The sequence below is a fragment of the Acinonyx jubatus genome, chromosome F2, assembly GCF_027475565.1.
Source record: "Acinonyx jubatus isolate Ajub_Pintada_27869175 chromosome F2, VMU_Ajub_asm_v1.0, whole genome shotgun sequence".
Classification (NCBI taxonomy): Eukaryota; Metazoa; Chordata; class Mammalia; order Carnivora; family Felidae; genus Acinonyx; species Acinonyx jubatus.
This window is the reverse complement of record NC_069394.1, coordinates 40,958,213-40,982,995: the sequence shown is the minus strand read 5'-3', so window position 1 is coordinate 40,982,995 and position 24,783 is coordinate 40,958,213. Positions and strand designations below refer to the sequence as shown.

Below are 24,783 nucleotides of genomic sequence, written 5' to 3'. Positions count from 1 at the left end.
TGGCCATTTAAATGTGGCCTGTGGAACTGGAGAAATCTGGGGGGACTGGCCTTCTGTTCTCTGCTGTCTTGCATGTTTAAGCAATCTTTTTGTATTCAGGGCTATCCTCTGAAGCATTTGAGAGAAAAGAAACCCTTTCAGGATGTCTAAATTCAGAATTAGGCTGCAGAAGAAAATGAACACAACACAGGGAACTCTTAAAATACCCTCCTGGCCGAGGATTCCTCTGAGCCACTCTGTCTCTAATACTTCAGTCTTTCTCTGATTAAAACAAAACCAAAAAACAAAAAAACAACAACAAAAAAACCCCACAACACTAGGTTCTAAGAAAAGGGGACAATTTGGGGCACCTGAGTGGCTCCGTTGGTTGGGTGTCAGACTTCAGCTCAGGCCATGATCTCCTGGTTTATGAGTTTGAGCACCGTGTTGGGCTCTGTGCTGACAGCTCCGAGCCTGGAGCCTGCTTCAGATTCTGTGTCTTCCTCTCTCTCTGCCCCTCCCCTGCTCACACTCTGTGTCTCTCTCTCACAAATAAACAAACATTAAAAAAAGAAAAGGGGACAGTTCTAGGTGGTTGGGTTGCCAGGGTACCAAACCAAGTGATCTCCTAAAGGGCAGAAAAGGCTAAGTTGGTTCCTTAAAACACTTTTCTTTTGTGTATAACTTTTGATTTTTTTCAGAGCATTTTCAGATCTATGATCTCGTTTATCTTAATGACAACCTTATGTGAAAGGGCAATGAAATTTAGGGCCAGAGCCGCATGGCTGTTTAATGCCTTTTAGAAGATCCTGTAGCTGGTTGACAACCAAAAGCAGGCCTAGAGAGGTGGCTGCTAGGGATGTGAGAGTCTGTGAGCCTCTGACAGGCTGGAGATTCCCATCCAGGCTGAGACAAACAAGTATTTCCTTTTGTCCCCGGTTAGCCAGGGCACAGGGAGGGACTGGGTGGAAACTGCTGGTGGAAGAGACATTGTTTACCTCCAGTGGAAGAAATGATGACATAGAGTGTGGGTGGGTTGGGCATGTCAGATGCCTCAGAATTACCAAAGCATTTGTTTTTCATCATTAATAGCAGCAACAAACATTTATTAAGTGCTAACTCTGTGCAAGGCCCAAGGCAGGATGCAGTGATGAATAAGACGTGATGTTTGTAGTTCATCAGGGGAGGTAAGACAGTCATTTGAAAAAACACAAATGTCAACACAAGATGGTATTTGGTGAATGCTGAATGAGTGGTAGAGAAACAAGAGCTCAAAGAGTTTGAAAGTGGGAGAGTGAAAATTCTCCTGAGGTGTCCAGGGGACATTTCTAGAGACGGGACCTTAAAAGGTACAGAAAAACAGAGAGCATTTATGGTTGAGACAAATCATGTAGGGAAAAAGTGTTGAGAGAATGTAAGGTGGCTTGGTTTTAGGCTTGGATAGATCATTTTGGCAGGAAGAGAGAATTGACTTAGGAGAAGGAATGGGAACCTACCCTGGAAAGGGAAAATGGAATGGGGCTGAAATACCACACTAACAGGACTTAGGGCTTTGGACTAAGAGTCACAGAGAACCAGGGAATATTTTTGATTGACATGTAAGGCAGAGTACAGGGAACAGCACATCCTTTGTGAAGGCAATCATGATAGTCCTGGCTTCCCAGAAAGCATACAGTGGGGCTTTGACATATTAAGTTGCTACTTTGTGCCAGGCACTGTGTTAGTTCCTGAAGATGCAAAGGTGAGAAAGAATAGTTCCTGTCTTCAAGGAGCTTTTAGTTCAGGTACTTGGACTAGAGCATACTCTTCTTAGTAAAGAATTACTGTCTGCTCTGCTCCTGACAATTTGACATTCATTCATCCCTTCCCGCATTTGTCTTATTTCCTGTCAGCCTCCTCTTTGTGTCTTTCCTTTAGTGCTATAAATACCTTTCATTAGTTTCAGTGAAATCTACTGGAACCTTTGCATCACTTGGTCTCTTCAAGGTGTCTTTGAATACTCTGGTCTCAACTCCAGCATTAAGTGTTGATTTTTGTTGGATAACCCTCAGGGGAGGTAGCCTTGTTTATTTTGTCTCTGAATTAAAAAGGAATGCTCTGTTGCGGTGCCCAAAGGTTGTATACATATAGGTTCAACCATAAGCTTGAAAGTCTAGGGTTTCTGGAGTATATATATATATTATTCTGTTTTTGAAAATAGGATCAAAAGTTGCTCAGTTGCTTTTCACATACCTCCCCAGTTTCACATTCCTGGTTGGCAACGGACAGTGGCAGATTCTCTTTGTATTGGGTATAGGTTTTATTCAAACCTGGGGCTTGAAACCTACTGAAAGCTGTTAAATGTTCTCTTTCTGGCTCCTTGACTACTACGGTCTCAGGATTTTCTCCACCGTATCATCACCCACTATCACCTTTATTGTTGAATATCTATTTGCTAACAAATGTACTAAAAAAAAACCCCCTAGTTCTAAAATAAAAATATATCTATATTCTTAGTAACACTGGAAGGTAGCTGTTAATATCCTTATGCACACATGGAAATTGGGGTCAGATTGTGTGATTTGTCCTGGACCACATATCTCCTAAGTAGAGAAACACAGGTCTGAGTGCAGATCTGTCTAGTCCCGAAGCTAGAGTGTGAGCCCTTGCACCGTACTCCCTCTTCCTCTCTATGTTCTACTTCTTTCTAGCCCTATTCTAGCCACTATTCGTGGTTTCCCTCAGTGCCTTCGCCTTTAGGCTTCATCTTCAGAGAAGAGGAATAGGAAGGCAGACTGGGTGGGTGAAAAGAGTCAAACTTGAGAGATAGGAATCTGAATCCCGAATCTACCACTTACTAGCTGTTATTACTTAATCTTGTAGAGTCTTTGTTTCCAGATCTATAAAAGAGAGAGAACTACCTCAGAGGATGTTGTGAGGTTTCAGAGAGACCTGCATATCTCCTAGGACAGAGCCTGGAATAATGGTAAATGCACAAAAAGTGGGGCTGTTACTCACAAAGCCTACAGTCAGAGCTTGGAGGAGCCCCAGTTCCTTGGCACTACTCCAGTGGTGCAATTTCTCCTCATCCACTTTCCCCCTCTCTGTCAAGTTCTTCTGCTCACCACCTCCTTGCCTCTGGTTCTGATGCTTTTACATCTGAGGAACTTTTTTTTCCTTTTTTGGGTTTCCATCTCAGGCTACTCTTCTACATTTTGTCCCATAACTGGAATGGCTTCTTAATTCATTTTCTGCTTTGGCTTGAGTCACTCAGATGTATGGCACACACGATCGCTGACTGGCTCAAGGAATTAAAAAAAGGCAAACTTAGTTCATACTATACAGGTCACTGGCATTGATATTTTACTGTCCACAAGTCTTGGGACGTGTATATTGTGCTTTCTCTAAACTAGGGGTTCTTGGACCAGTACCATCAGCATGACATGGAAAACTGTTAGAAATGCAAATTCTTGGGTTCTGCCCCAGAAACTCTGAGGGTAGCTAGCTATTTGTGTTTTAACAAGCCCTCCAGGGGATTCTGATCCACATTAATGTTTGAGAAACACTGAAGAGACCCTCCATAAATCAGGACCTTGATTGTGAACCTTTGGGCTGCCTAGCTACTCCCTTCTTAGGGCTAGCCTTAGCCTTTGGCCAGGTGTTACTTACTTGCATTAGTTTGCATATTCTGATTGAGTAACCTTGTGCCAAAGGTCTTTGATAGCTCATGTGCTGTAAGCCCTTGGTATAGATCAAATGGCTTCTTAGAACTGAATTCTTGAGATTTATTTTATCTTATTTGAATTGAATTTAGGTTTCCTCTTTTAAAAAATTATGTAGACTTTTTATTTTGCCCAATCTGTATAGCTTTCTTTTAGTATATAGCCCACGTATCCATTTATCTCTTAAGGATCACCTTTATCTAGTATATTTGAGGTGTGTTATTGTTAGGGCTATTTGAAGACCAATCTTGGATGAAATCTTGTTTGAAGACTATTCCTGGATTAATAGGAATATGGGTTATATGGACTTAACAATTTATATGGATGGAGTGGACTAAAAACTGAAATAGGTTCAAGAAGAATGGGCCTCATCAGACTGTGAAATGTAAGAAAGATCATGTCTTACTTGCCTTTGAGTCCCCATCATTGAGTACCATAGCCATCAAATATTTATTGAGAGCCTACTGTCAGTAGGCATTAGGATTTGTGGCTACAGATGAAAAAGTGGATGTGGTTCCTGCCCTTAGAAAGTCTATAGTCTGTTGGTACTCAATGAATAAATCACGACTTAGTGGGAAACAATATATCATGTGTTGTTAAATGAAATGAAGAGTATATGAGACTTCTTGGACCCAGGAGTTAATATTGGGGAGGGAGGAATATTATTTCACCTAATGAAAGAAATTGGGCTAATGCTTTAAAATATCTTGATAACATATATGAAGCCTAGTCTTAGTGTGAGCTTCTCAGAAGTCCTTACTGTTGGCAAAGATGAAAATAAGCTGTATTACTTAGCACCTCGGAGTAGCAGAAATAATGACAGTAGCAACAGGGACAGTCACAGCCAACTTTTGTTTCATGCTCCCCATGTGCCAGGGTGCCATGTGCTATGCAGCTCTGGTCCTATTAGACTTATGAACAGTGAACAGAGAAAAAAAATCTGTGTTCTCCCAGCTCTGCCGCTGACTTGTAGTGGGAATCTGATAAATTGCTTTGATTCTCCGGCACTCAGTGTTTTGTTTTTAAAATGAGGGGATTAGATTAGATGTTGTCTGTGACATAAGTTTAAAAGCCCACTCTTTGTGTGTATCTTGTTAACAATTAGCGGAAATATTCAGTTCGAGATGTAGGTTTAAACCTCACCCATTTTTCTTGTATATAATGCTTTTTAGCACAGTGTGCGAAGCATGGATAATCTATGAAGCTGTAGCAAGTTCTGCCCATATACTAGGGCATGGTATAGTGTCCATAGAGGATAGTTCCTTAAATAGGGCCCTGAGTTAGGAACATATATGCGTGAGGATCTATACAACTGTCCTGTCCTTTTGGACTGAATTTACCAACAAAATTTTTGCTTACAAATAACAAAGTAATGCATATTGTATTTAAAAAGTATGTCCATGATATCACATTATTTTGCTTATTAACAACTACAGAACTTATGCTAAATTTATGAGACGTGCAACAGAATGTTACAGCGTTCTTGAGCCACCACTGTTTTACAAATTTGGCATCTGCAGGCCTCAAAAAGCTGAAATGTTTTAAATTTATTTACACCCTGCAGTTTCCTTAGGGAACTGTTTTCCATAAGCTAATGAGGCGCTGGTGCAAGGCCTCTCTGTTATTCCTGGCAGGAATACTGAGACACATCGGCCTGCTGCCCTGCTTTTTTTCCTCAGTAGTCCAGTGCAAATAATAAATATGGGAAAATACATCATCCCTTTGAATGTGGGAGCCAAGCTGCAGGGCTGCCAAGGTTAAAACAAAGCAATTGCGAGCTTGGAGTCTGTTTGTGGCCTGTACCACATGTGCCCGCATTTTAGGGACACTGAACGTGGCCTTTATCATGTCAGATTACTTATTCTGAGCACATAGTCCTTTGGAATCTACTCCATAAAATAAGCCTTTCTGAAAACGTTTTGTTTTAGTGGATTCAATGCTACCCTGAGGTCAGGGAACTTGTCGTCTCCATTATGGGTTGAACAGAATTTATCAAGCCACCTTCAGGGTGCCCGGCTCTGTGTTTTGACAGCAGCAGTGAAAAGAGGTAGCAGGGTACATGAGTTCTTTAACAAACACTGAGGGTCAGCTGGACAGGTGTCAGTTTCAGGTTATGAGGGTTGCTCTTATCAAGGTCAATAACCCTCATATGTCCACCCAACTTACTGAGGAGTTCAACATGATGGAGGCCTGGATGCACCCTTGACACACAGTAGGTGCCCAATGAATCAGTGAATGAATTGAAGTCACTGCTTTGTTTCTAGTCTCCTATGAGGGCAATCTAGCTGGTATTTTAACATGGGGGTAAATTGGTATTAATGTTGGCAAAGCCCAAAGATTAAACAAATGGCTTAGGGGTACCTGGGTGGCTCAGTTGGTTAAGAGTCTGACTTTGGCTCAGGTCATGATCTCTCGGTTTGTGAGTTTGAGTGTGCATCAGGCTCTGTGCTGACATCTCGCAGCCTGGAGCCTGCTTCAGATTCTGTCTGTCTGTCTGTCTCTCTTTCTCTGCTCCTCCCCAACTTGTGCTCTCTGTCTTTCTCTCAAAATAAACATTAGGAAGAAAAATGGATTAAATGGTCTCATGGCCTTCCTAGCCTCCAGACTCAGCCCCTAATGCATGCAGACATTCCCACCTCCAGCTGTCCTCTGATATCACCCTTGTCCAGCTTAACTCCATATGGGCAATTAAATCCTACTGATTTAATTGGATGCATTCCCCCCCACCTTCTTTTCTGCTTTATTTTCTCTGCTTGTCACTCAGAGCTGGTTGAGGTCAATATGCATGTGTTTCCTGAGTTTGGGGAGGTAGTAAAGAGAAAACAAAATTCACATGGTGGCTCATAAGAAATGAAGGTCTCTTTAATAATTAGACTTGTTTCTGTATTTGCTCTAGTTCTTAGGTAGTCTTGGGTTTTGGGGGCAGAGGATGAACCTGATGATTTTGAAAGTCCTTTTCCAGTTCTGGGACTTAACTAGAACAACATTATTCTTGATGCTTAGGAGATGCTGGCACAACAGAGCTGATCCTCAACAAGGATATGGAGTGAGTGATGCTTTCTTGTGCCCATTTACCTCCTTCCCTGGTATCCATCCCTCTCCTCCTGCTCCCATCCCTTAACTCTTGATTGCTTTCCCCAGCTGTCTGATACATCCTTGGATTTTGCCTGTCCAAAAGCTGACTGTCCCTCAAGGTATTATTGGAAAACCAGAATCTTAGCTAATAAGGGCTCAAGGAAGTGCTAATGGAAAAAAGGTAGATCAGAAAAAGGGTGGATATGGGAGCTAAAGACTATGTTCAGGGTCATTGCAAAATAGCGTGCCTGTGGCCTTTGGGTATATTTCTGGCACACTTTGGCCTCTTCTGTCTAATAAGACCTACCCTTATGTCTACTTCTCCATTGCTTTTCTGAGACCACAGACCTGAATGCTGGGAGTTCGTTTTAAAATTTTTTTAATTTTAATTTTATTTTTTTACGATTTTGTTTATTTTTGAGAGAGACAGTATGGCCAGGGGAGGGGCAGAGAGAGAGGGAGACACCAAATCTGAAGCAAGCTCCAGGTTCTGGGCCGTCAGAAAAGAGCCCGACACGAGGTTCAAACTCACGGACCATGAGATCATGATCTGAGCTGAAGTCGGATGCTTAACTGACTGAACCACCCAGGCGCCCCTCTTTTTTTTTGTTTGTTTGTTTATTTTATTTAGAGAGAGAGCAAGCACGTGAGGGCATGTGAATGGAAGAGTGGTGGTGGTGGTGGGGGGGGGGGTAGAGAAAGAGAGGAAGAGAATCCCCAGCAGGCTCCATGTTGTCAGCACAGAACCGGACGTAGGGTTCCATCTCACGAACTATGAGATCATGACCTGAGCTGAAATCAAGTCTGACGCTCACCCAACTGAGCCCCCACAAGGGTCATGGGAGTTGTTTCAATTCTGTTATGATTGATGCTTACCTGACTGAGTCATTCCCCTGCCCATGGGTTCCAGAAGTTGTTTCATTCTGCTGTGATTGGGATTAGTTTCTCCACACAGGTATATGGGCCTGGAGAGGAAATCAGGAAGTAAGGGCGCTGTAAGATTTTTTTTCTTCTGGGGTGCTGGGTCCTTCACATATACTACCTCTATAATTGCATATTTAAGACAACCTTATGAAATGTATATTTTATCATTTTACGGACAAGGAAACCAAATTCTGAGAATTTAATTGCCTCAAATCACCTAGCAATTAGTGATTAAACCAATATGCACACCCATGCCAGTCCCCCCCCCCCCCCCCATTCTTTACTACACCATGTTACTTCATTCGGTCTATCAGCCCTTGAGTTGTCTGGACAATTGATTTTAATTCTTCACTGATCTTTTCAGGGTAGACTATTTGGCTGTGTCCCTAGAACCTCTTTTCAAATGGTAGGAAAGTTAGCCTGGCTGTGGGTAAGGGCTGAGTGTTCTGCACTTGGACAGAACTCCTGGCCTTGCCCTCCCACAACTTCATACTCTCCCCTTTTCCTGCTCCCAAATATAACTGAGAGAATATTAGTCTTCTGTAAATCTCCCATGTGTGGCTCTAGTAAGGGGAGCATCTTTCATGCCATGCTTTCCTTATTTGTATATATTTTTGTATATATGTCTGTATCCAGAACATAAAATCATGAGTTTGATGGAGACCTTCTTAAGCCTTTATACTCAGCATGACAGACATTTAGTAAAGATTTAATAAATGACTCCTTCAGTAAAGATTTAACAGATGATGCAGAGAGACAAAATTCTCATCACTCCTCTGTGTTTCAGGATGACACCTAGCTAGTTCTTGCCTGAGCATGGGAGAAAATTCCATCCTCTGGAGGTTACTGTTTGTTAAAGCAAAGGCCAATGGTGGACTGGAAGTGTCAGAGTATAGTGCTGATCAAGGTTCTCCTGAAGTTTTGTCACAGAGGAAGACTGTTGACAGATTGTCCCCACTTAACTTTGTGTCTCCCCATTTAGCATAGGTTGATAAAGTCTTAAAATGGAGAAGACCCCTTCCAGAGGAGTTAAATCTACTGATGTTTCAGTATCATTTATTTCACTCATATTAGTAATTATTATATTAATCATTTTTAAAAGATTAAAACTGCTTTCAGTCTACCTGAGGTGATCTCTTTGAGGGAAATAGAACAGGGAATGGGATGGGGGACTGGCTTGGAGGACACAGAAATCCCCTGGGAAGATGCCACTTTGGGGAGACCTTTGCTCTCCATGAGGAGTACCCTGGGAAGGAGGTTGTGGGCAGCCAGAAGCAGCATGAGGCCACGTGGAGCTATGAGGAGAGAGAGTAGGAAAGGGAGGAAGAGGAAGACGGAGAACAGTGCCATTGCTCTGATAGTGAAGACAGACTTGCAAGGGAGGATTTCCTCCCATGACTGATGCCTAGACTAGAGCGAGACTTGTCAGTGAAATGACCATATTTGTCTGTGACTGTGAGTAATTGCTCTTGAAGAGGAGGTCCTCTGCTGCACATAAATGGTGCCAGCACCTAGGAGGTCTCAATGAACATAAAATTAACCTCGGTTCAAAGACACTTCAACCACATGGAACATAATTCACCAGAATTCCCAATTAACTGATCTGTTTGAGACAGTCTGCAATTAAGAGAAAGCAGCAGGAGAGAGCAAGCTGGCATCTAGGATTTATAGGGGCTGTTATAGGGACTAAGTTTTAGATCTAGCAAATTGCCTACAATGCCTGCATCTTGCTAATGAGAAATTACTTTCAGAATGAGAACTCTGGAGTCTTGCAAGATTCTCATTCACCAAAGTTAGATCTTCCAGTGAAGGTACAGCAGAAAGGTGATAAGACTGTTCTTTGAACCAACGCACCAGAACTTGCACACTCAGATGGGTTTTCCCACTAAGTCAAAGTAGTTGATGTAGGAATGTACACTACAGTTTTATTTAGGTAATCCATCCCCATAATCTTATCAGGGCCTGTGGTTCTTTCTTCTGAATATCCCTGATGGATTCAAATTCTCTTCTGCCAGTGGATGAGTTTGGTGAAAACCTCCCAGTGTCTATAGGTAACAAGTTTGGGGAAGAAGACAGCTGACCAAGCTGTATAAAATGATGTAATTTTGATACAAATGAATGTGTGGCTTTGACAGATGAAGTCATGGAGAGGTTTGTGGGTGTATCAATCACTGGTGCTGTGAATGCAGCCTGCTGCAGAACCCAGGCCCCCCGCTGTGGTTCAGGAAGGACACATTCCCAACAGAGCCCCTCCCACCCCCCCAAATCAATCCCTAGTTCTGACCCAGCACCACCGTTGTGGTGCCTGAGATAGCAGCCCAAACAGCAGTTGGCATGAGAACCTTTTCTGTGCATCTTTCAGAAGACTAATAACACAAAGGAAGGGGGTCTTAGACTGACAATGATGCCCATTCATGGCTCCTACAGGACCTGTGGGAAGGTGTTTCGTTTGCAGAGTAGTGAGAGTAATGACACATGGGCTTTGGGGTTTGCAGAACTGCATTTGAATTCTGAGACTAGGTGGCCCTTATAAGAATCATGAGAACCTGTTTTCCCATCTGTCATATGGTGATGATAACCTTAGAAAGTTATTAAAAGACTAAAAGAGAAGACAGAAAATTCCCAGCACATAGTAGGCTTTTCCTTTAGCTAACTCCCTTCTATCCATAATAGTTTTGCTCATACATGCCTTCCCTCAGGAAACCTTCTCTGATCTCTAAGTCTATAGACTGTCCACAGACACTATTCTTCTTTACTGTACCTCTTAACACACTTCAAAACATTGTTTTCTAAGCTCCACACTTCGGTTTTGAGCAGTAAGACTGTGTTTACTTATCAGAATGCCTGACACACAGTTGATTTTCCATATTCAATATTTGTTAAATGAGGTAAGTGAATAAACAGTAGATAGTATTTGTTTCAGTCCTTTGATGGAAGGAAGAGGCTTACTGGTGTGGCAGAACAAGTCTGGACATAAGATTTTTATGGGTTCAACTTGGTGCTGCAAATAATGGGGTGCTGGGAATGGTCACCCAGATGAGGCAGCTCAACATTGTTCACTTGACTCTACTGCCTCCTTTAGTTCTGGCCACAGCTAGTTTTGAACATGATTGCCCGCAACAGACAAGTCTAGAGGGGAAATGATGTGTGTGTGTGTGTGTGTTTGTGTGTGTGTGTGTCAATTACAGGTATTGAAATACTCAATGCATGTGGTCAGTGGTTAGTTTATAGAAGGAAATCTAGATATTTTGTCTTGAGTCTTTAAAAACATGTTTTTTAAAAAAATGTTTGAGAGGGATGAGCCAGGGAGGGACAGGGAGAGGAGACAAAACTCAAAGCAGGGTCTAGGCTCTGCCCTGTCAGCACAGAGCCAGATGCGGTGCTTGAACCCATGAACTGTGAGCTCATGACCTGAGCTGGAGTTGAGCACTTACCTGACTGAGCCATCCAGGTGCCCTGAGTCTTTTTTAAATGTTTATTTTGAGAGAGAGTGCGAGCAGGGGAGGGTCAAAGAGAGAGGGAGAGAGGGAGGGAGAGAATCCCAAGTAGGCTCCATGCTGTCAATGCAGAGTCTAATGTGGGGCTCGATCTCACAAACTGAGACCATGATCTGAGCTGAAATCAAGAGTCAGACACCTAACTGACTGAGGCATCCAGGTGCTCCTCTTGAGTCTTTTTTCTAAAGGTTAATAGGTGGAGCTGTTTATTTCAGGCTTGATTCTACCCACTGGGTTGAAAGGGGTACAGTTGTTGGACTAACATGGGGTTTAAAGAATCTTGGGTTGGCCCTGGGCATGTACCAGAGATTCCAGAAATTTTGATCTGTGTTTATCAAATAGCAGTGTGTGTGGGGAATGGACCTAGAGTCAAATGACCAGAGTTTATGTGACCTATCATCCTTGTGCTAGCTGATAATCTTTCTGACTGCCCAATCTGTCCCAGTTTGCTTATGTGTGAAGTGGGCCCAGGAGTACTGATTTTACAGGCTTGTTGCAAAGATGAAATTAGTGCTGTATCAAGAAAAGAAGTCCTGTATCACAGTGATCTCCAGTAGTTGCATAGGCTGAGCCCAGTGAGCACGCATGGGAACAATTTCTATTGTGGCAGGTACCAAGAAATTTGGCACCCCTCTGCTGTTCTTTTCTGTGATGAAATCAGCCATCAGGCTCTGGTTGGCTTACATGTAAATAGAAAAATAATACAACCAAAGTAAACAAAAATGGGAAATTGCATTTGTATAACTTAAAAATAGTTTATTTTTTAAAAATTCAAGTCATTTGTTTTCATTCAAGCCATTTCCTCTTGGTTTGAATGGATTATTGCTTTGTCATTAATTGCACTTTGCTTAGAGTCCTTCTCCTCCTATTTCAAGACCAAATACTATTCTTTTGTTGACATAACCACTGACCTTATTAAAAGTTTGTCGAGATAAATCATGATTTTTAAGATAAGAGGGACACTAACACAAACATGGAATGCTGGTCAGCACATGGAGGCTTGGAAAAGCCAGTGCTCTACAACTGGTTAATGGGGGCACATTTTAGCCCACGGTTCTGATTTGCCTTTTTTCAATCCATTTGCAGCCTTGCTGGTAAATGGGGAGGAGCTGTGAGTTTATGTATAGATTTGCACAGAGTGTTACATTTTTAAGAAATTTCCAAAGCATTTTGATTCAGACAAGCTTTTTGTTGGCTGAGAAGTCATATGATGCACCCAAAATACTTATGCAGAGCGTAGTGGTGTTGAGTGCCATTTTATTCCCATGAACTAGAAGTTCAGTACAAAAGGCCAGGATTGAGAAATGCAGTCTGACATTTTATATACTTACATATATCTCACTTAGGGCCAAGCCATTCCTGAAAGTTAGTTTAAATTTTTTTGGTATCTTTAGGGAGAGACAAAAGCCTCAAAACCTAAGAGATAGAGAGGCATCTCATTTGTGGGGCTATTCAGAATTTCCATTTCTTTATTATGTGTGGATGATGGAAAGCTCTTTAATGTTAGAAGTAAATAATGGCCTTTAAGGTAGAAGCACTCAGATTAGTGACTTTAAATATTTTTATACATTTGTAAATGCAGCCAGATTATTTGATAATGCTTGTCTCTGTCTATTATCAGAGAACACTTGGAATGCTTTTGGCCTATTTTACAAAGTTTTGTTTCATAAGAGGAAGTCGATGTTTTAAAATATGATAACAAGGTTATGAAACTTCAGTTTCAGATGTAAAGAATGGTTGTTTGTGATGAAAACAGAGCATGGCCAAAGCAGAAAGGCTTTTTATTACTGCCATCCAGGTTGACCTGCTTTAAGCAACAACAGATGAGTCTTTTGGATACTAGATAAGGTGGAGTGAGTTGTAATTGTATTAGTTATCTGCCCTTGTCTTAATTCATATTTACTTATTGCAAATGTAATTGTCTTATTTATCTGCATTTTCTCAGGGTACAAGGATGGGAATTTGGGCACCCTTCCTACAGTCTTTCCTATTGACTCCCTACATTCTGGTCTTCTATGAGCACATGACTACATCATAGGCATCTAATACAGAGCCCCATTCTGCTAGGTAGCAGAAATAAACTGACCGGTTTACAAGTGGTCCATAACTTGAGTTACCACATCCTGCAGATTTTTACTTTGCAGCATCTCTTGACTCTGCCCCCTTGTTTATTTCCATTTTCTATACCACTCTGCCAGCCCAGGCTCTGATCTACCATGACTGGACCAACTGCTCATCTGTGTAATGCAGTTCACTCTCTACTATGCTGTCAGGTTAATTTCCTAATATGGCACTTTATTCCTACCACTTCCCTGCCTAAAACACTGCCATAGTTCTCATTGTCTGATGAAAAAGTGCCAATTTTTCAACCTGGCTTTTAAGCTGCTTCTAATATGACTCTATCCCTGGGGGGTGGCAGATGGGGGTGGGAAATAAAAACATTTGAGAACCTTCTCAGGACACTGATGGGTTCTGTGAACATAGTGACAAGGACAGGAAGTGCCTCAGTCATCATGGATATTCTGAGGGAGACATGTTAAATAGCTTATGACAAAATTATTTATTGACGCTTGTGTGATGTGCTACAAAGGAGAAGCACCGTGTTTGGAAAGTGTGTTACAGGAATGTGACGTGTCCGGAAAGGCTTGCTGAACTCTGAAAGATATCCTGAAGTATGAGCAAAAGTTAGATCAAGTGAGGTTGCAGGTGGTGGGAGTGGGGAAGGGGAGGGTGGTCACACAAGGGGAACAGACCATTGGGAAGAAGAAGGTGCACGTGTGAGAAACTGAAAGGGGACTTTGCGGAGTAAGGAGGAAAGGGGCAAGAGGGTGCAAGAGAGGAAAGCAGGCTCCATCTACAGGGCTTGGTAGGCCTGGGAAAGATTCCGAACTTTCCTCCATGGGCAATGGGAAACTGTGTAGGATGTGACTGACATAGGCAGGTCTGAGTTTTAAAAAGTTGCCTTATCTGTCATGGGAGAAAGTTCTGGAGGCAGCCCTGGGTGCATACAGAAGGAAGCTCTTGCAAAAGCCCAGGCAAGATACTACCGTTGGGGAGAAGTTAGATATGAGAAATATGTTTGAGGTGGATTGGATAGGATTTGGGAGCTGTTGGGACAGGCAGGTAAGGGAGCAGCAGAATGGCTGTTGGGGTGGTGGCGACCATTCTCTAAGACAGGGAATACTGGAGGAAGATCAAATTTGGAGATAAATATTAGGACTTCGGTTCCTATTTTCTATAAGATATTCAAATAGAGATTTTTAGTAAGCAGATTGAAAGGTGGTGGTGTAGTGGTTAAAAGCATGGTCTGTGGACCCTGATTGACTCTTACCAGCTGTGTGACCTTGGAAAAGTTTCTCAATCTTTCTGTGCTCCCTGGTTTCTTCATCTGTAAAATGGGGATTATAATAACAGTATTTACCTTATAAGGTTCCTTTGAGGCCCAAAGGAGTTTAGCATGCATAAAGAACTTATTCTTTAAGCCTATTTATTTTATATGTGTGAATGTGAGTGTACAAGCAGGGGGAGGGGCAGAGAGAAGGTGAGACAGAATCCCAAGCAGGCCTCACACCATCAGTGCAGAGCCCGATGTGAGGTATGAACTCACAAACTGTGAGATCATGACCTCAGCCAAGATCAAGAGTCGACTGAGCCACCCATGCACCCCAGCATGTATGAAGAACTTAGATTGGTGCCTGGCACAGAAATAGGACTATATTGATGTTGGTCACTGTTACTATTATAAAGAAGTCTGAAACTCAAAGAAATCTGGGCTGCTTCTGTAAATTTCGGTCTTGTTTACAAATGGTAAGTGAAGCTGCATGTGGGATGAGGCCCTTTTGGGAGTGGGTATAGAGTAAGGAAGGAAGATGGCCTCACTCCAGGTTTTCAAGGAATCCAAGAGCAGACTGAAGATGATGAGTGAGTCACAGTGCCTGGGATGGAGTGGGATAAGAGAAGCAGAAGTTTGGGAGCAAGGGAAAGACAGTACTTTGAGGAGCGGGCAAGGGGGTGTCTTTCAGCAGTGTCAAATGCTGCTAAGAGTGCTTGAATGCTAAGACTGAAAAAGCCCAACTGATAGGAAGTGATTGAAAACTTTTGTAAATTTTAGGTGGCATAGTAGAGATTGAAGACAACTTGGAGAGTGGGGAAAGAGGGAGGCATTAGGTGGGAACAAATTATTTGAGGAGTTTGGCTTTTCAGGGAAGAAGATATCAGCCAGGAGTACAGGCTACCTCTGGGACAAGTGTGGGGTAGTCAATAAGGACTAGCCGTGATGTATCTAAATCCCCTTTTGCATGCAGTGGAGAGTGCTGTAACTCCCTTGGTCATGGCCTTCAGTTGGATGCAGGAACTAACCTTGGAGGTCTCCTGCATTGGCTGAGTTTTGCAGTTATGGAAGTGGCCTATGTTGGCCAGGTTTCTGTAGGATTCAGTGGTCTTGACTTCACCGTGGGTGACAGAAAGATCTTACCACCCAGGGAAGATGACACATGAGGGATTGGGAAACATGCAGCCAGGCTCTTTCTGGAAAGTGAGCTAGAGCCTGACTCAGAAGGAAGCTGGCTTTCCCTGGCAGGCTGGGCTCAAATGCTTGTGTTGGAAAGAGCATTTTTTTCTTGTCTGATACAGATCTGGAGGAGACCCCAGATCAAAGTACCACTTTAACAAATGAATGTTCCATCACCTCAAGTGAGGAAACCTGGCAGAATAATCAGGTCCAAGTTGAAAATAGATGTTTTGTGGGAACATCTGCTTTTGGCAAAACTTTCCTCTAATGTCCCTCTCTGACTACAGAGTGTGAGCCTTTCATTGTAGCCTGCTGTGATTTGCTGACAACGGTTGGAATGTGGAGGTGAACTACCTCAGGTCATCTGGTTATGATGCCAGGCCGCTGGAGGGCTCCAGGCAGGCTGGATTCAGAACTGTGAAGTCATTGGATTTTGTAAGAGAAGGATTCACGGAGATTGATGGTACTCATTTTCCAGAGTTTCTGCCCCCTGAACATTATACTTTTTGTGCAAGAAAGAAGCATATAATAGGAAACCTAGTCAATTTACATTATGCATGGTAGTGTTGTTCTAAAAGATTCTGTAAACACTGAATTAACAAATACTGAACTGTTCCTAGAGGAAATACAGACTTAAACTGTGAGCCTCTGGTCACATTTTCTTCAGTGGTTAGTATATAACCTTGTTTTTTGTGCGGTTCTATTTAAATATACTTTATTATATTGTTGATTCATTAACCCTGAACTCTTGGCCACAGCACTAGAACTCATGATGGAGTGAAGCTTATCTAAGATGTATTTTCTCTGTAGTGTTTATCATAGCATAGCTTTCTTGTGCTTAGGAGGAGTAGATAGAACTTCAGTACTATGGTGCCATTTTTAACAGTGAAATCATCAAAAAGGTACAAAACAAAAATTGTGACACGAAATATACCATGAAAAAGGATACTTCTATATAGTCTGAAGTCTGAAACAAGAAGGCAGGGTGTCCTACTGTTTGACCTCAGCTGGGGATGTGTGTGTCAGGCAGCTCAAAATCTCCCCCTACTCTGTGCATGTAGGAGTGGGAAAGCAGGATGAATATTGATATTGGGGTTACAAATTGTAGTGAGTAGATGAATTCATAAATATAGAATCCATGAAAAATGAGGCTCTGTTATATATCAGCCTTTTCAATTTTCATGGATGTCTCTAATTGTATAGTTCCGTAGAATTTGATTATCCTAACCATTTAACACAGCTTCTTACACTGAGATTCTGTCATTGTCCCGAGGGTTAAAAACAAATCAGTCTAAATGTCTATACATTCTGTATCTAAAATGCAGCATAGGAGATACTCAGAAACATGGAAAGACACCGAAAGGTCCATCGTTAGACCCGTCCTTCTCATGGCTGCAAAGTGGCTGTGGCAGTTCTGAACATCCTATTCAGACACAACAAAAGAGAAACTATTTTTTCCTGTGTCTTCTATTGGTAAAAAACAAACAACCCCCTCTCTGAAACATTCTGAGAGATTCCCTCTTACTTGTCATTGGCTAGGAGTATGTCACAGGCCTAACCATTTATTGGAAAGGGTAATGAAATCGAGATAATGGACTTAAACCAAACCTAATCCACTGCCTGGTGCTGGGGATATACATCTTTCTGAAGCAACATGGCTGTTTAGAGAAGGTGATTTTGAACAAAATGGCTTGCTCAGAAGAGGAAAGTGAAATGAATGTGGGAAACAATTATGTCTACCATATTTACTAATGAAAGAGTGTGTGCTAACGTAAGAGAAAAATGTTAATCTCAAAGTAAGTTTGTGTTTTACTTTGTTAGAGTTCCTATTACTTCTAGTAGGCTGCTAGGGCAATTACACAGCACCCTTCTGGATACTTCTCCTCTGAGGGAATCTTAAGAGGTTCATTCTTTCTACAGGCACATATAAAAGAAGCTCTCATTAAAACTATTGGGGAAAAAACTGTGAGCAAGAATTTGTGAGACTTAATCTTGTTATGGTAGAATAAAGGGGAGTCGGATTCTTTGCTACTACTCCTTTTGAGAGATGGAATCTAATTGCTCACCCCTTGAGTTGGGCTGTTACTCCTGGGTTGCCTAATCAAAAAGAATGTAGACCCAGACCTCTTTGAATATTCAGTCTTGAGATACAGCTGCTATGTTATGAGGAAGTCCAAGTATCCCAAGAAGAGGCCCCTGTGAAGAAGAACCAAAGTCCCAGATGACAGCCCGGGTTGAGCTCCCAGATGATAGCCAGCATCAACTTAGCACACAGGTGAGTGTATCATCTTGGAAGTCAGTCTTCCATCTCCAGATGAGCCTCCCCCGCTGAAGCTGCATGGAGCCGAGATGAACCATCTCTACTCCATGAGAGCTCTACCCTAACTAGATTTATGAGCAAGATAAATGACTGTTTTTGTTTTAAGCCACTCTAGTTTTGGGTTGTTATTAGACAATATACAACCAGAACACTTAAGAGAAAGCAAAATAGATTCAAGATACTGATAATTCTAGCTGGATGCTTCAGAAATGGATAGGCTTTTAATTAGACTTTTAATCATCCTATCTTGACTGTGGTGCTCCGAGATGCTTATTGAGTGGATGAATGAATGGTCATTTCATCCTTGCTCTCTTCAGAATAGGGAATAAAAAGAAACTTTTGGCCATTCTTTTCTAGGAATATACTTAAAACTTCAGTCCTTTCTGTTTCTTTGGAACATCCAGAAGAATCCTAGAATCAAAGAGCTGAAAAGAGCATGTGTGATTTGTCACCCTGCCCTGGGGTTACATGGCACTTCATTCATATGCTTTCCAAGTTGGTTTTATTGCCTCTTTAACTTTTCTCTTGAAAATCTCAAGAGAAGAAAAGCATCAACCTCAGTTTTGTGACCAGTGAGTCATTAATATTATTCAAGAAAGTGGAGAAAAGAAACCTATCCCTTTAATTTATAATAAAAAAGTATTTATTTATATTTTCTTAACTATACTTCCACATTTTGTGTAGTGAAGTACACTGCATCTTTGAATGTTTTCCCAACAGATGAGAGAATTCCCCTTTTTTCCCCCCAAAGAATTATTTACAGCTGTCCATAGAGCAGAGCCCAGAACCTTAGAGAATGGTCGTCTACCTCAGTGGCCAGTGGATGCCAGATCTCTCTAATGGGGACATTGCCTTGAGTGACTGGGCTTTCAGGGACCATAGAAACAAATTCTAGGGTTAAGTTTGCTTCCAGCCTGGGCATTGCTTTTGAGTGCTTATGCTTATAGTGCATACTGTGGAGATTCCTGGATTCTTCAGATGAATCTTGTATATGGAGGACATGTTTAAGAGGAAGGTTATGACCAGTAAAGTCCTTGCTTACAAAGCTGTTTCAGTCTGTTAAATTATGTCTTCAGTTTTAATATCTGCCTCAAGGAGGCAGTTTGATACTATTGTGAATAGCTAAGAGTTGAGAAAGAGCTGGTAATTCACACAAATTGGCTCTGTGAATTTTTCTAGTTGTGCAACTCATGTTCTCTACTGAATGTGAAAAAAGAAGCTAGGGTATGTGTTTTGTTAAATTCTAAGAGCAACACCTTTGTGGGACAGAGTAAACTGGAGAATTGCCTCTTAAAGGCCAGTGTGAAAACCCCATTGCTGTAAGGCAGTGTTTTCAAAGGGCAGCCTGCAAACCATTTTTACCAGAGTTAACTAGTGTGGTGTGTGTACTATTCAAATACCTGAGCCTTACTGTAAACATAGTGCATCTGAAGTGGGCTGGGGCAGGATTCTGCTTTTCTAATTAAGCTTTTCCTGTTATTTAAAAGGTCCTGACACCTGCTGTGTCTGCAGGAAGACAACCATTTCAGAGGCATGTCTTCCTCTGTGGTTTGTGAACAACCATCTCAGAGATAAAAAGAGCTTTAGGAGACACTGAGAGATGAATATTTCACGTTCCACTGTCCCCAAATGATTGTCAGGAAGTGGAACTTAGACTGTGGTCTTTGGGACTCCATAAGTGGTTCTAAACAGGAATCTTTAAACTCGTGATAAACCATTTTCTACTTTAGATTTCTACCATTGATGTTCTTATGCAGAAGGACCATTCAGTAGAGCTTTGGAGCATTTGTTAAAAATACTACATTATCAAGATCTTGCTTAACCTAACAGTGAGAAATCAAAGGGTATGGATATTTGCCTGTTTAAGAGAATACTTTGACACTTTAGAAGTTGGGGTTAGAATATTTTGTTCCTTATGATGCAATGAAAACTTTTGGTCACAAAAACATTGTATTAAATTGTTACAAAGTGGTTCCAGTAAATCACACCTCCCTGAATTGAACCTGGGCTGGTCTAATGACTTGTTGGGCCAATAATACTTGGTGGAGGAAACATTGTACAAGTTCTGGGACAGAGTCCGCTTTAATACTCTTGTGGTTTGTCATGTAAAGAAACTTAGGCTAGCCTTTTTAAGGATGAGAGGAGCTGGGGAGGAAGATTCCCTGGTGGATAAATGACTATGAGCTGTCATAGGTGAGGTGCCAGAACTGTGAGTAGAGCCATCTTGGATTCTCTAGTCTCAGTTTGCCAACCGGCTGAAAATACATGAATGAACCCAGAGAATTCATGGAGCAGACAGAGACAATTTACCCAGCTGAGCCCAGCCCAAATTATAGAATTATGAACAAATAAATTTTAGGTCACCAAGTTTGGGAATGATTAGTTACATAGCACTAGGTAATTGTTAACAAACATGGTTGGAGACATGTGTCCTTTGAGTCACATGACACCTGGGCAGGCCATTTAGAAGGAACAATTATGGAAACAGCTGCGGATGATGACACTCTAGTTGGGTTGTGGACACTTACATTTTCTCTGAGGGATTGCAGCACCATATCTTGTGCATACTTCTACTTGGCACCAATGGTGTAATATTTGTTTCTCTGCCTATCCCCCTAAAATGTGAGTTCCTTGTAAAAGGGGTCATATTTCAGTCATTCTGTAGCTCTAGTGCCTAACAGTGTTTACGTTATAGAGGTTACTCAAGAAATGTTTGTTTAAAACAATATTTAAAAAACCTAAATGAAGTGCTACTGTGTTATCAAGGAGTAGGAAGGAAACGGTGTACTCTTCAATGAGCCAGTAATGAGTATTTTAGGGAAACCAAAAAATGGCTTCTTTTGAATTTAGGATTTTTTTCTTCTTTGAGTTTCACGGTTTATATATCCTTTCTATTTCCTTTCCTGGATGCTTGGTGCTTCCTACATTAATCCTTCACTTTGTGGTAAATACTATTGCTACCTAGAAAAAGAAAATAGAACTTCATTGTTGGATTTTCTATCCCATGATTTAATTCCATCAATTTAACTGGCTGGTATGAAAAGACAATTTCATTTATGCCTATAGTTGGGAAAATACAATGGAGCTTTAAATGTTTGTGGTGACAGTATCTTAAAAGGTCACACAATGTTGACATCAGTTTTGAAAACTGTTACATACATGTGAGTGTGTCTGTGGCTGCTCAGGTATGTCTCTGAGTGTATTACTAAGAGTCTTACTCTGTTTCTCTCCCCCTATTTCCTCTTACCCTTGTTTTTGTCTGTCTTTTGATTTTCTATCTTTATAAACACTTGTTGTCTGTCTTATTTAGCATTAAAATCAAACTGCAGCACATACTTTTCTAATTATATTATACACCATTTGTATTTTTTGCTCTTAATCTAAGAATCAAATAGAACATTATATGACTGTCTTTCTTGGAACACCCCTAATTATGAGGAAGGCTTATATAACTTATGTCACTGATTATTTTTCTGTGAGTAGTGGCCCTCCATATTAGAAAATATCCTCTCTATTGGAAGAGATCTGGGTTATGACACTTTTATGGGCCTGTTTCCTCTTTCCAAACATATTTAACATGAGTAAATGGGCAAAGAGGAATGAAGTCTGGCTCAAACCTACTTATAAGTGCTCAGAGTACTTCCTTGCCTCTGTTCAGAGACAGGATCCCAGCTGGAATGGAAGCCCTGTTGACAGTCAGCCTTGACATTAGTGGCCTTTTCTGAAAACCAGTCAGCAGATCGTCAGAGGTTGCTTTGCAACCTCCCTCTTGAGCTATTTAATGTTTAGAACAGAGTCTTACTACCCCTACCTGGCCCTGCCTCCACCTGGGAAAAGACAGAGTAGGAGTTACTGTGATTCTTCTGTCCATAATGAATCTGCCTGGTTTTCTGTCTCTTCTTTCTTGTGAACTCCATCAATGCAGAATCCCTGGTTCTTTCTTGGATTCCTAACTCTGAGGTCATAATTTCTAAACTCTACATGCCACACAAGTATGGTAGAGACTGCTGCTGTCCACCAAGAGTCCATTGTTTCCTTCTATCCCCAGTCTCACTAACAGTTATATGTATTTATGTAACTGAATTCATGCCAGTGGAATGTGTGTGAATATGGTATAGACCCATTTGGGCTGGCCATAACCTTCCATGTTTGTTCCTCTGTTCTGCACAACTGGAATGGCAATGCCCAGGATGACCTTGGAAACATGGTGAAGATGACAGAGCTGCTGTCAGCTTTGGTCCATGAATACCTACATGGAACAGACCTCCCTCCTTCAGTCTGGAACCACTCTAGACTGTTCTGTGTATGAAAAATTAATTCTTTTGGGATTGAGGCTTTGCATTTTGGGTATTCAGCATTTAGCTTACCCTAATAAACCAAGATAATCTAACAATTGTGCAAGTGTTCAGTGAACAAATTCAACCTAAGACATTGGTACATTGTAAGTGGCTTATAGTGGAAAGAACTCTATGGTGAGCATTCCAGAGCAAATTGTGTGTGTGTGTGTGTGTGTGTGTGTGTGTGTGTGTGTGTGTGTGTGTGTGTATTTCAGGTGGAAAGCAAATCTGCTTCTGACATAATGAAGTCTATCAGTTAGCTTATGCTGTTGAACAAACCACCCCAAATATAAGGACTTAATAACACTTCTTAAAAATTTATTTAAATTTTAGTTAACATACAGTAAAATATTGGTTTCAGGAGTAGACTTCAGTGATTCATTCGTCACTTACACACAACACTCAGTGCTCATCACAAATGCCCTCCTTAATACCCATCACCCATCCAACCCATCCCCCACCCCCTTCCTCCATCAAACCTCTGTTCCCTATCATTGAGTCTCTTGTGGTTTGTTTCCCTCTTCTCTCCATCCCCCTTTCCATAGGTTCATCTGTTCTGTTTCTTAAATTCCACATATATGTGAAATCATATGGTATTTGTCTTTTTCTGGTTGACTTATTTCATTTAGCATAATACATTCTAGCTCCAGCTGCATCATTGCAAATGGCAAGATTTTATTCTTTTTGATGGCTGTGTAATATTCCATTGTGTGTGCGTGTGTGTATGTGTGTATACTGAAAACATAACGTGTGTGTATGCACACACATGTGTACACACACACATACACCCACTTCTTTATCCATTCATCAGTCAATGAACATTTGGGCTCTCTCCATAGTTTGGCAATTGTCAATAATGCTATAAACAATGGGGTCCATGTACCTGTTTGAATCTGTATTTTTGTATCCTTTGGGTAAACACCTAATAGTTCAATTGCTGGATCATAGGGTAGTTCTATTTTTAGTCTCTTGAGGACTCTCCATACTGTTTTTCAGAGTGGCTGTACCAGTTTGCATTCCTACCAACAAGGCAGGAGGGTTCCCCTCTCTCTGCATCTTTGCCAACACCTGTTGTTTCTTGTGTTGTTGATTTTAGCCATTCTGACAGGTGTGAGGTGGTTTTGATTTGTATTTCCCTGATGATGAGCAATGTTCAGTGTGTTCTCATGTGTCTGTTAGCCATCTGGATGTCTTCTTTGGAAAAGTGTATATGTCTTCTGCCCATTTCTTAACTGGGTTATTTGTTTTTTGGATGTTGAGTTTGAGAAGTTGTTTCTAGATTTTGGATACTAACCCTTTATCAGATGTGTTGTTTGCAAATATCTTCTCCCATTCCATAGGCTGCCTTTTAGTTGTATTGATTGTTTCCTTTGCTGTGTAGAAGCTTTTTATCTTGATGAAAGGACTTAATAAAATTTGAATTAATAACTGATACTATTAGCTCACTGTTCTGTTGAGTGACAGATAGTTCTTCTGGTCTTTCCTGGGCTCACTCACACGCCCGCAGGTCAGCAGGCAGCTTGCCTGGGGCTGAATGGTCTAGGATGGCCTCATGGCTGGGGTACATTGGTGGTTCTCCAGCAGGCTAGTTGGGGCACGTTCACATAATCTCAAGGTTCTGAGTGTAGCAAGAGAGAGCAAGTGTCACAGCATGAGCATGTTTCAAGCCTTTTCTTGTATCATATTTGCTAATGTCCCAAATGGCTAAGGCAAGTGACATGACCAACCTCAGGTTCAGGGAGTGGAGAAATGGGTTCTTCTGGATGTGGGATTGATGGGAGGAGATACAAAATATTGTGGCCTTTTGGGGGGAAATTTATCATACAGAGTCATGAAAGGAAAGTGCCACAATGCTAAGCAACCTCATGGAAGGCTGAAGAGCACTGATGGGATCAAGGAGGCTGGTCCCCTACGTCAGAAAAGGCACCCACCTCTTCTTCCCATCCTAGATGCAGGAATGGAAGCATGGAAAAACTGCTCATCTTGATAATCTCTAAAGTTCCATCCAGTACTCTAATTTTATCTTTCTTTCCCAGCAGAGGAGTCAGGGTCAAAGTACACATTATGGGAACTGAAAACATAATTTCGTGTGTTATTTTATGGTGGTTGCAGGGGCACCTCCTGACCAGCCAAACCCTGAGCAAGACTCAGAGCGAACCGGGTAGATGCCAGTGCCAAGGGCAGTGCCAGGGCAGAGCTGTGCCAGCCCAGCTGTGGCTACTTCCATCTCCTTTCAAGTTTAACTTGGGTGAGTAGGAGGTGGGAATCCATTTTTATTTCTGGTCCGCTTCCTGCTGATTGTGATTCTTCCGTTAATGCCCTGTGCAAGTTGAATCTCACCTTCACTGTCCTCTTGAAGGCCAGATTCTCCTTTTATAGGTGTTTTCTTTTGCAGGGGTGGTGAACTGATGCAGCCACATTTTCCAAATACAAATAAACT

The 24,783-nt window shown here is 41.6% G+C and overlaps 1 long non-coding RNA gene across 1 annotated transcript; it reads right to left on the bottom strand.

Moving 5' to 3' along the window:
- Positions 1-1,076: 1,076 nt before the first annotated feature.
- On the bottom strand, positions 1,077-22,030 carry LOC128312842 (uncharacterized). The gene is made up of 3 exons (XR_008292659.1): positions 21,818-22,030; positions 7,632-7,720; positions 1,077-3,256 (listed from the first exon to the last, which is right to left on the bottom strand). It is a non-coding gene; the product is annotated as an uncharacterized LOC128312842 (long non-coding RNA).
- Positions 22,031-24,783: the final 2,753 nt, after the last annotated feature.